This window comes from Thalassophryne amazonica, chromosome 19 (assembly GCF_902500255.1).
Source record: "Thalassophryne amazonica chromosome 19, fThaAma1.1, whole genome shotgun sequence".
NCBI lineage: Eukaryota > Metazoa > Chordata > Actinopteri > Batrachoidiformes > Batrachoididae > Thalassophryne > Thalassophryne amazonica.
The window spans coordinates 29080375-29092558 of record NC_047121.1 but is presented as its reverse complement, the minus strand read 5'-3'; positions in this window follow the sequence as shown (position 1 = coordinate 29092558).

The window sequence follows — 12184 nt, the reverse complement described above, 5'->3', positions numbered from 1 at the left end:
CAAATATAAATGAATGTAAATTAATCATCATAAGCTGTGCATACCACACATGAAAGGTAAATAGGTTGTATTCAGTTTTATATTATTTGAACATAAAAATTCATCAAATGACAGGGACTCCAAATGTTCAAACTCTGACTCTAATTCTGGCAGAGACACTTCAGATTTAACGATAATTGAATTTTATGGAAGATTTTGCAGCATAGCTTAAATCAATAGCCATTTTCTATTTTGTCGTCCCTAACCTCAGCCTGTGTTTTCTTATTTGGTCATTGTAATTCTTCTTCTTTCGGCTGCTCCCATTAGAGGTCACCACAGTAGATTAATCGTTTCCATTTCACCCTGTCCTCTATAACTTCCTTTGTCACACCAACCACCAGCATGTCTTTCCTCGCCACCTCCAAAAACCTCCTTTGGTCTTAAATTTAATTCTGACAGGCATTCAGAAAAACTTTTTATTTATTTTTCTTACAACAAGGAGAAATAACACAGATAAAATAGGAAAACAGGAAAAATAATGCCATTAATTTTGAGATAAGCATTTTGGCTCTGAACAGAACCGGTGACAAAGGGCAGCCCTGGCAGAGGCCAACGTGCACTGGAAACAGGTTTGACTTGCTACCGGCAATGCAAACCAAGCTCCTGCTGTGGTCGTACAGGGGCCGGATAGCCCTTAGCAAAGGACTCCGGACCCCGTACTCCCGGCGCACCCCCCCACAGGGCGCCTTGAGGGACACGGTCAAACGCCTTCTCCAGATCCACAAAGCACATGTGGACTGGTTGGGTGAACTCCCATGAACCCTCGAGCACACGATGGAGGATGTAGAGCTAGTCCAGTGTGCCGCGACCAGGACGAAAACCACACCGGTTCTGTTCATTACCTTTATGGACAGAATTTCTAGGCGCAGCCAGGTTGTAGAGGGGGTCCGGTTTGGGAACCACAGAATCTCATCTCTGCTGTTTGCGGATGATATGGTCCTGTTGGCGTCGTCAAACCAGGACCTTCAGCGTGCACTGGGGCGGTTTTCAGCCGAGTGTGATGCGTCTGGGATGAAGATCAGCACCTCCAAATCCGAGGCCATGGTTCTCGACCGGGAAAAGGTGCCTTACCCTCTTCAGGTCGGTGGGGTGTCCTTGCCTCAGGTGGAGGAGTTTAAGTATCTCGGGGTCTTGTTCACGAGTGAGGGACGGATGGAGCGTGAGATCGATAGATGGATCAGTGCAGCGTCTGCAGTGATGCAGTTGCTGTATCGGACCGTTGTGGTGAAGAGAGAGCTGAGCAGGGGGGCAAAGCTCTCGATTTACCGATCAATCTACGTTCCGACCCTCACCTATGGTCATGAGATTTGGCTCATGACCGAAAGAACAAGATCACGAGTACAAGCGGCCAAGATGAGTTTCCTCCGCAGGGTGGCTGGGCGCTCCCTTAGAGATAGTGTGAGGAGCTCTGTCACTCGGGAGGAGCTCGGAGTCGAGCCGCTGCTCCTCCATGTTGAAAGGAGCCAGCTGAGGTGGCTCGGGGATCTTTTCCGGATGCCCCCTGGACGCCTTGATGGAGAGGTGTTACGGGGACATCCCATCGAGAGGAGGCCCCGGGGAAGACCCAGATCACGCTGGAGGGACTACGTCTCTCAGCTGGCTTCGGAATGCTTCGGGGTTCCCCCGGAGGAGCTGGGGGTGGTGTGTGTGGATTGGGAGGTCTGGTCAGCTTTGCTTGAGCTGCTGCCCCCGCGACCCGATGTAGGATAAGCGGAAGAAAATGGATGGATGGATGAATGGATTTTTGGCTCTGATCACAGTAGCATTGCAGTGCTAACTCGTGAGGTAATTTTGTAATTTTTTTGAGGTAATTGTGTGTATACGGTAATCATTGAGATGGTTAAACCAAACCAGTGATTGACTTTTTGCGCTGCCAGTTTTTCATCCATAATTCAACTTTGAAGAATCCTAGTTGAAATTAAAAACAGTCCAGGTTAAACTTTTGCTAATAAAAAAGGAAAAAAGAAAGATAATTACTAAAGGGCTCATATCTTCCAAACACTGACAGCCCTCTCCTGTATCATACCTCACAAATACCAGACTTAAATAAGTCATATTTTGCTAAATGTTTTTATTGAAGATTTGCTTTTTCAAAGCTCTAGCATAGCTCTGGAAGGGCACGTGCCTTGTACCATTGTCACCTTAAATTGAACAATAGGTTCCCATTGGTTTCACAGCTTTGGTGCCATGGGCACTTCTTATCTCCCAGTGTTTCCTATACTTGCATTGCTAAATTCTGACCACTGCGGATTAAGTTCTGCAGGGCGGGCGCATATTATAGCTGATACCGGTCTCTGTAACATGTAATGAACCCCTGTCATTCCAGAAACATGACACAACACAAAAGAAAAATATGGCCAAATAGCCACTAACTTGGAAGTCAGTATTGAATATCTTACTGGCAGTCACCTGACAGCAGTGTGAAACATTTGCTGTCCGCTTCTGTTCATACCTTTAAAACTCAGTAACTCATGTTTCACACTAAACATTTTTGCTGCTAAGGCAAAGTAAGTAAGAAACATTTGTGATCCTCAGCATTATGTGCGTCATGGTTTGTTGCACACCAGCTTGGCCATTGTGCAACACGTGAATGAGGGTTAGTAACTGGCACTCTGTAGTCCACGTTTGTCCCAGACTCCTTTTGTGTGCACATGCTTTTACCAGGGTGTCTGGACTTCAGCTTTGAAGAAAAAGTGTTGACTGGGAGGGATTCTGACAGTAAGTATGTCCATTAAATTTTGCTTGCAACCAAAAGTGGTCTGCATCCATACATTTGGTGCAGTCAATTAAAAGGGAAGTCGTCCAAACTTTTTACTGCTTTTGTGTGTATATATAAATTTCTTGCCAAAATACTTGCGAATTGTCCCATTGCAAATGACATTGCCACATTACATTTCCACAAATTTGGAACCAATGGGTCATTGTTTTTTTTTTCTCTTCACCTGCTCTTCTGATGTTAAAGCGTTGCTAGCAATCAATCCTCTGAGTGCTCTTCTCACCTTTAATGATTGATTTTATTTGTGAGTAATCCTATTTTGAAAAAAAATGCTGTATGAAGTGAATCCGTGAGAGCCAATAGGGAAGCAATCACATGAGTTAAGAATCCCACTGTACTTGTGATGCACCATACTGGATTTTTGCTTCTGTTACTTAAGTTCTTTCATAAAAGGTTATGTCACCCCTTGGTCACCATGCTCCTCCAAGAGTTGCTGCCTAGTACTGTAGTCCAAACACACAAATTAATCCAAAATATTCTTGTTTGTGGTTTTCCAATGGTGCAGCAGGCAACCAAATGCTATCAAAGCAGCACTGGTTCTCAAAGTGGTCCTCAAGGGCCACCTTCCCTACCATCTTTTCCTCCTCTACCACAAGCTGATTAGCTCATTCACATGTGAAACCTATCAAGTACCAACAGAGACCTGAATGAGTTAATCAGCTGGTGGTGGAACAGGAACGAGTGGGAGAGGTGAACAATGTCTAAGGTAGGTGGTCCTTGAGTATCGCTTTGAGAACCTCTGAGAGCAGGGTTGTCCTCTACTTTCAAGGGGCTCTTGAAAACTCATCTCCTCTCCTAACATATCTAGCTTGCACTTACCATACACTTCTTTTCTCTACCTTTCATTGCCTTCTCCAATTTCACATATTACAACCCCTGGCAATAATTATGGAATTACCGGCCTCAGAGGATGTTCATTCAGTTGTTTAATTTTGGAGAAAAAAAGCAGATCACAGACATGACACAAAACTAAAGTCATTTCAAATGGCAACTTTCTGGCTTTAAGAAACAATATAAGAAATCAAGAAAAAAAGATTGTGGCAGTCAGTAACAGTTACTTTTTTAGACCAGAGAGCAGAGGAACTTTTTTAGAGCAGAGGAAAAAAATATGGACTCACTCAATTCTGAGGAATAAATTATGGAATCACCCTGTAAATTTTCATCCCCAAAACTAAAACCTGCATCAAATCAGATCTGCTCGTTAGTCTGTATCTAAAAAGGAGTGATCACACCTTGGAGAGCTGTTGCACCAAGTGGACTGACATGAATCATGGCTCCAACACAAGAGATGTCAATTGAAACAAAGGAGAGGATTATCAAACTCTTAAAAGATGGTAAATCATCACGCAATGTTGCAAAAGATGTTGGTTGTTCACAGTCAGCTGTGTCTAAACTCTGGACCAAATACAAACAACATGGGAAGTTTGTTAAAGGCAAACATACTGTTAGACCAAGGAAGACATCAAAGCGTCAAGACAGAAAACTTAAAGCAATATGTCTCAAAAATCGAAAATGCACAACAAAACAAATGAGGAACAAATGGGAGGAAACTGGAGTCAACGTCTGTGACCGAACTGTAAGAAACCGCCTAAAGGAAATGGGATTTACATACAGAAAAGCTAAACGAAAGCCACCATTAACACCTAAACAGAAAAAAACAAGGTTACAATGGGCTAAGGAAAAGCAATCGTGGACTGTGGATGACTGGATGAAAGTCATATTCAGTGATGAATCTCAAATCTGCATTGGGCAAGGTGATGATGCTGGAACTTTTGTTTGGTGCCGTTCCAATGAGATTTATAAAGATGACTGCCTGAAGAGAACATGTAAATTTCCACAGTCATTGATGATATGGGGCTGCATGTCAGGTAAAGGCACTGGGGAGATGGCTGTCATTACATCATCAATAAATGCACAAGTTTACATTGATAGTTTGGACACTTCTCTTATCCCATCAATTGAAAGGATGTTTGGGGATGATGAAATCATTTTTCAAGATGATAATGCATCTTGCCATAGATCAAAACTGTGAAAACATTCCTTGCAAAAAGACACATAGGGTCAATGTCATGGCCTGCAAATAGTTCGTATCTTAATCCAATTGAAAATCTTTGGTGGAAGTTGAAGAAAATGGTCCATGACAAGGCTCCAACCTGCAAAGCTGATCTGGCAACAGCAATCAGAGAAAGTTGGAGCCAGATTGATGAAGAGTACTGTTTGTCACTCATTAAGTCCATGCTTCAGAGACTGCAAGCTGTTATAAAAGCCAGAGGTTGTGCAACAAAATACTAGTGATGGAGCGTTCTTTTGTTTTTCATGATTCCATAATTTTTTCCTCAGAATTGAGTGATTCCATATTTTTCTCCCTCTGCTTGGTCTAAAAAAGTAACCGTTACTGACTGCCACAATTTTTTTTTCCTGATTTCTTATAGTGTTTCTTAAAGCCAGAAAGTTGCCATTTGAAATGACTTTAGTTTTGTGTCATGTCTGTGATCTGCTTTTTTCCTACAATATTAAACAACTGAATGAACATCCTCCGAGGCCGGTGATTCCATAATTTTTGCCAGGGGTTGTATTCCTCATTTGTACGTTGGTTTTGGGTAAAAAGTGTCTGCTAAACAAAGGTAATGTAAATGAATATTTGTGCATGGGTGAAGATCAGGACGCAGATGTTGGTTTGAAAAAAGTTTAAATGCATGACATCAGTGCTACTTAAGATGGGAAAGTTGATGCAGAACTGGTCCAGACTACGGGCTGGCTGGGATTGTTTAAGGTCAGGGTTGGAAGTTGTGCAGTGATGTATGAGACCAATGAAGGAAGGGCAGTAGAAGATTTTGAAAGTGTCAGAAATGAGAATCTTGGCATGGATATGTACTGTTCCAAAGCTGGGCATAATAAAAATATGAAGACTAGAGGTATAATAAATGTAGGAGAAACCTGTTTAGGCAGTTTTTCAGATCCAACCACCGTATTTTTCTGCTCATTAATTCATTGACTTGTGGCTTTATTCATTCACTGATTGGTTGCTTGTGACTAGCTGTTTCAACGTTTGCACCAGCTCTGCTGGATAGCCCCTCAGTGCCTGACCAGCCAGCTGCTGAAGCGTCCACCACACCAGTGCCATCACCAAAACATCAGCCTATTAATGGGTTGCCAGCACGCCTATCTGGTCGCCATTTCCTGGGAAGGCGGGACAACAACTCTAACTGCAAGGTGTGCTCACAGCCAAAGAGGAAACAAATGGAGGAAGAAGAGCAGGAGAGGAAAAGAAGCAAGATGGAGGAGGAGCCAGAGAAGATAATAAACGAGGAGGAGGAGCCAGAAAAGATGATGAACAAAGAGGCCAACCAAGGCGTCAACTCATTTCACGAGAAAGATGTGGAAAGCAAAGAGGCGGAGCAGTCCGCAATGAGTGATGGATCAGAGTGTGGACGGACGTCATATTATTGTAAGACGTGTTTGTCAGAGCCAAGCCTCTGTCCTGTGCCCTGCTTCGAACTCTTCCACACCAGACTGATCTACAAAACAGCCAATGAAGAGGAAGCACAAGGTGAGTCTTCTAACAGACGATAAAAAAGTCTAAGACGTGCTGATAAACCATGTCATGGTTATCTCCTTAGTTATTGTCCTTAGTGTTCTGATGTAATGATATTGTAATCAATAAAGAAAATCTGTTGTCTTCACTCAATTTTGTGCAGCTGCTTTAACGGGCTTCTTAAGAGGGTCGAGTGTGTCACCCACGTTTTTCTCTCCACAGCCTGCTGATCCACTGACAGGAGAAGCTGGTTTCTGCTGATCCTGACAGGACGTGTATGTTTTGTGCCTTCCTGTTTACAGACCGTTGATGCACTTATAACAGAGTGCATCTGCATTTTCCTGATGAAAGACTGAATATGATGTTACTTCACCATTCCTTTAATGAACATTTATTTTATATGGATATCTCCCCCCCGATCCTGTCAGAAAGGTGTCGTCTTACAATAAGTTTTACCTCATAAATATATTTCTGTCAAAATTCATAAACACTCCAAATCTGGGTGCATAAGTTCATAATATCTGACAAATGTTACGCTTCCTGTTCATAATGTGTGTAGGAGTGTGTGTTGAGTACACTAATTATTTAACTGAAGCATTGAAAAAAAAGTTTTGACATTATTTCCAGTTGGTTTTTGTTTCAGGATGAGAATCTCATCACCATTTGTGTGTGTCAGTGTTTAAACTTATGAAGTGTTTAATCTCATCCTTTCATCATATTAAAATAAAGTATTGTTTCTTTTGACTGAAACACTTGGGTTCAAATAGTTTATTAAATAATTCTTGTTTTTCCTGCGGTCTGTTTGTATTCACACTAATGCAGAAAAGCTGTGTAGTTCAATATTGTCGTAATGCAGCTGGTAGGAAACAAAATGAGTTTTTGTAGGAGTGTGCATGTTACCGGCGGCTTGTTGCGACAAAAGGAGACACGCCAGCACGGAAAGAAACCTGTGTAGCTGACTGATATTTAATTAAATTGCAAGCTAAACTACCAGTAGATTAAATTTTTTTATTTTTGTTTATTTGCAAGTGGAGAACCTGAGGTCAATAAAATTGGAATGCCTTTGTGGTTGGTGACCCAGCATCTCCCGGGAAATGATTTCCATTAGAGATTAAATGGAGGATCTTAATTTGGGGCGAGTTTGTCTCCATGGAGTAATATGAGGTTTTCCAACGATAATGAGACACGTTGCCTGCTCAGTGGGTGTTTGTTCTGACCAAGTCTTCAAACTCTTGTGACCAGCTGCAGAAAAATCTGCATATGAAGACGATCTAAAAACTAGTGTCCAAATTGACGTTTGTAGTTTGGTGCTGCATTGAGGACATTTAATCCACCGGCTTCAAATAAAGCCACATTTTCCACCACTTGAATTTATTTCATTGTTAAAGTCTGCGGTTTATTTGTCCAGTTGTTCTGCGGTTTAATGTAAATTCTGTTTTTTCCAGTCATGGATGTTATGTTTAAATGACACATTTTGGAAGCTGTGCTGATTTTTCTTTTCACCTCATCCACTTACTGTTGTGATGTGTTAGGGGTTTTTTACAGTTTTTTTGTTTTTAAAACATAATTTAGCTGAAGTCCATGCCTTTTGTTGTCTTTTCTTACTAGTTTGCTGTAACATTGTAGATGTAGTTTCATCCTTCTTTTTTCTTTTTTCTTTTTTTTTTTGTACTTCTCTACAGAACTGCTAAAAACCTGTTCTGACTTAATAAACTTAAATTTGTGAACGATTGTCTCATTTTGATTTAAACTTTCTGGAACTACTGACCCATAATTGCATATTTATTTAAACAGTAAATTAAACAAATCTGGTGCTATTAACAAATAAATTGTCCATAAAGACAGACACAAATGTACTTAAATTTTTCGCTCTCAGCCCATAAGATGAGATAAACTTTATTGATCCCACAACATAGAAAATTACTTGTTGCAGCAGCAACGGTTGTACAATAATACAGTAGTATAATATTACAGGGTATACTAGTAACAGTGCAAAATGTTTACATTAAAGAAAGGTGGCTAAAATATATTCCAGTGTTTGCTGGTGAATGCACGAACAGGGTATGTGAAAATAGAATACAAGTAAATATGTATAAATATATTAATTATTACACAGGGTAAATTGCACCAATGTACATAATAACAGTAATTACAATAAGGTAGACGTGACTAATGGTGCAAATCAGCAGGTGGTTATTGTGCTAAAAACATTACAAGGTGTTATCTCCTAATCTTAGTTTTGGCAAAAGTTACCTTCTCGAATAAACAGTCGTGACCATGCAGCACATTTGAGCAGCTTTTGTTGCCATCTAGTGGGTGAAGTGAGCCCTTCTGTACATTTCCTACTTGAAACCCAAAATTCAGTACAAAAGGTCTATCAATTTTAGAAATATGATTTTTTTTTTTTTTTTTTTTTTTTTTTCCGGAAGGCAGATCTTCCACCTAGCAGTATTTATGTATAAAAATTTAGATTTTTAGAATTTTATGGAACATTAGCAGTTTTAGATGGAAAAGCCATCTGAGGCCAGTTTTTATTTTTGGAAACATCCTGGTTGTGTTTTGGGGTCATCTAAGGAACCTAAAACAGTTGGTTTGGTTAGTCCGGGGTGGGGGGTGTGCAAAAGTAGTGGTCGTAGCTCCCCTAGTAACACCTGCTCGGTTCATTAAATGTGTTCGGCGTTTTTGTGGCAGGAACTAAATGCATTTACACACTTAGTCATGGTTAAGAGGATCTGCTGAAGTTCAAACTAAACATCAGAATGAGGAAGAAAGGTGTTTTGTTTTTTAAGTGACTGTGATGTGGTTGCTGTTACTAGGTGGCTTGGCTCGAGTATTTCAGAAACTGCTGACCGACTGAGGTTCTGGACTTGAGTGGTTGGTTCTCTGGGTGAAAATGTTTATTTTTGGCAGGGGTCAGAGAACAAGGACCAGACTGTTTTGAGCATGCAGAAAGCCAATATAAACTCGAATAACCACTTGTTACAAGAACAGCATCTGAGTGCACAAGACGCCAAATCTTGAAGTTGATGGGCTGCAGCAGCAACAGACACCACCAGGTGTCACTGCTGACAGCTAGGAACAGGAAGTGGAGGCTGCAGTCAACAGGCTGATCAAAATTACACCACAGGAGTTGGGAAAAATGTGATGCTGTCATGTCAGTATGAACCAAAACCTCTGTGGAATGTTTCTGGCACATTGTTGAATGCTGTTGCAAAGGCAAAAGGAATCCAGAGGGAGTTTAAACGCTGATCCACTTCAGATCTCCGGTGATGAGCACCATGGTGGACCTCAGGGCCCATATGTGTTTCAACAAAGCAATGAACAGGGTATTATAAACCAAAAATGGCTGGATGGATTGCCTTCTAACTTGTTGGGAACGTTACTTTTAGTAGGTGATTAGATTTTAGATTAGTGTGATGAATGCTTAAAGAAAACTTGGTCTGAAAAAGATTCAAATTTGGTGGGAATATTACTTGAGTAGACATCTAGAGGTGATCATATTTTTTACTATTTTGGTCAAAGGTCTAGGAAAACCCTCTCTTTTGTGCATCTCAACAACAAAGTTGCCTAGATGGATCAACCTTGGTGGAAATATTAATTGGAAAGACATCTACAGGTGATTGCGTTTTTAGTAGTTTGGTCAAGGAAAACGGATGGAATAACACTTTCTATGTAAATCTCAAGGAACCTAGATGGATCAAAATTCGGAATATTAGTGGGATATCTAGAGGTAATTAGATTTTGGAGTAGCTTGGTTTAAGGTAACAAAACCGGTCTGAAAAATGCAATTTTTGGGGGGGGTTATATTTTTTACAACCAAGAACACTAGATGGACGATTGAAACATATTTATCAACAAAATATTTGTGATTGCTTGGAAAGGACGACTTCAAAATTAAGTCGGACATAAGTCACATGATAAGGACATACAGTCAAAAACATTACTGACATATGTTCATTTTGTACTTGAAGGGTGCATCAGCTCTGTGAAACCTTTCGTTAAATATGTACAATACAGATTTGAGAATCATTTTCTTTAGCCAATGCAATATCCAGTTGAGTTTAGAAATGGCCTACAGGTATTTGGCCATTGTAATATGAACAAGCAAACTTTGTGAGTGAATGCGGTACGTCGCTTTAAAATGCTTCCTGTATTTCCTGGTGAATCTACTAAGCTCACATTCACCAAGTATGGAATTGGTTAATTTGTATCAAATGAAAGAAATGCATGAAGTCTGCTTTGAACTTAAAATGCACCAGGGAAGATGATGTCATTTTATACTTGCAATATTTTAAGGTATTTTACTAGCTAATAGTCAGGTTGTTACTATATTACATCATTTTAAAAGATGGTCCAATTCTTGGTTCAGGCAGGTTGCCCTAAACATTATGTCTTGCTAAATAAAGCCTTTTTTGTATTGGAGCGCTGTGGTTGTGCGGATCATTCGTTTCAACTTTTGGTATACTTTTTCTTGGTCCAGCATGCCTTTTTACATGTTTTGGATGTGCGTGTCTTCGTTCCAATTCTTGGTATAAGCTTTGCAGAATAATGGGTCTCTGTGATAAGGCTGTGGTGTACAAAAGTAATAAAAACACAAAGGCAAGTTAACTGCTTCAAGTACAACCTAACAAACAGCTAGACCTTCAGTAACAAACTATTAATGGCCTACTACTACAAATGTTCATGTGAGAGTAGGTTTTCCAAAGTTTCCCTGGATACTGATACTGATGTGTTGGTAAGCAATATTTTTTAAATCACTACAACAGTTTTTTTAGGCTGAATTTCTTGAAGTGCAACTTTTTTCTCTGTTCAGTTATATGTTCACTAGTGTTTGTGTCATGTAACCTTTTAAATCACCTCCTAGATCCTTACAAAGACTTTTCTTTGTATTCTGTTACTCACATTAAACTATTGGCAGATTTGCATAAAAGTTCACTGAACACTGGCTTGACTTTGGAGAAAGAAGTAATATTACATATATGCCCATTTTGAGGTGATTGTCAATGCAGTTAGAACTAAAGCAGAATCATTATGTTTGAGGTAAATGGATGTAAATTCACAACCCCAGGTTTCTTTTCAGCACTGTAGCCAGGCTGACAAAGAGTCAGAGCTCTATTGAGCTGAGTATTCCATTAACTTTAACTAGTAATGACTTCATGACTTTCTTTGCTAACAAAATTTTAACTATTAGAGAAAAAATTACTCATAACCATCCCAAAGACGTATCGTTATCTTTGGCTGCTTTCAGTGATGCCGGTATTTGGTTAGACTCTTTCTCTCCGATTGTTCTGTCTGAGTTATTTTCATTAGTTACTTCATCCAAACCATCAACATGTTTATTAGACCCCATTCCTACCAGGCTGCTCAAGGAAGTCCTACCATTATTTAATGCTTCAATCTTAAATATGATCAATCTATCTTCGTTAGTTGGCTATGTACCACAGGCTTTTAAGGTGGCAGTAATTAAACCATTACTTAAAAAGCCATCACTTGACCCAGCTATCTTAGCTAATTATAGGCCAATCTCCAACCTTCCTTTTCTCTCAAAAATTCTTGAAAGGGTAGTTGTAAAACAGCTAACTGATCATCTGCAGAGGAATGGTCTATTTGAAGAGTTTCAGTCAGGTTTTAGAATTCATCATAGTACAGAAACAGCATTAGTGAAGGTTACAAATGATCTTCTTATGGCCTCGGACAGTGGACTCATCTCTGTGCTTGTTCTGTTAGACCTCAGTGCTGCTTTTGATACTGTTGACCATAAAATTTTATTACAGAGATTAGAGCATGCCATAGGTATTAAAGGCACTGCACTGCGGTGGTTTGAATCATATTTG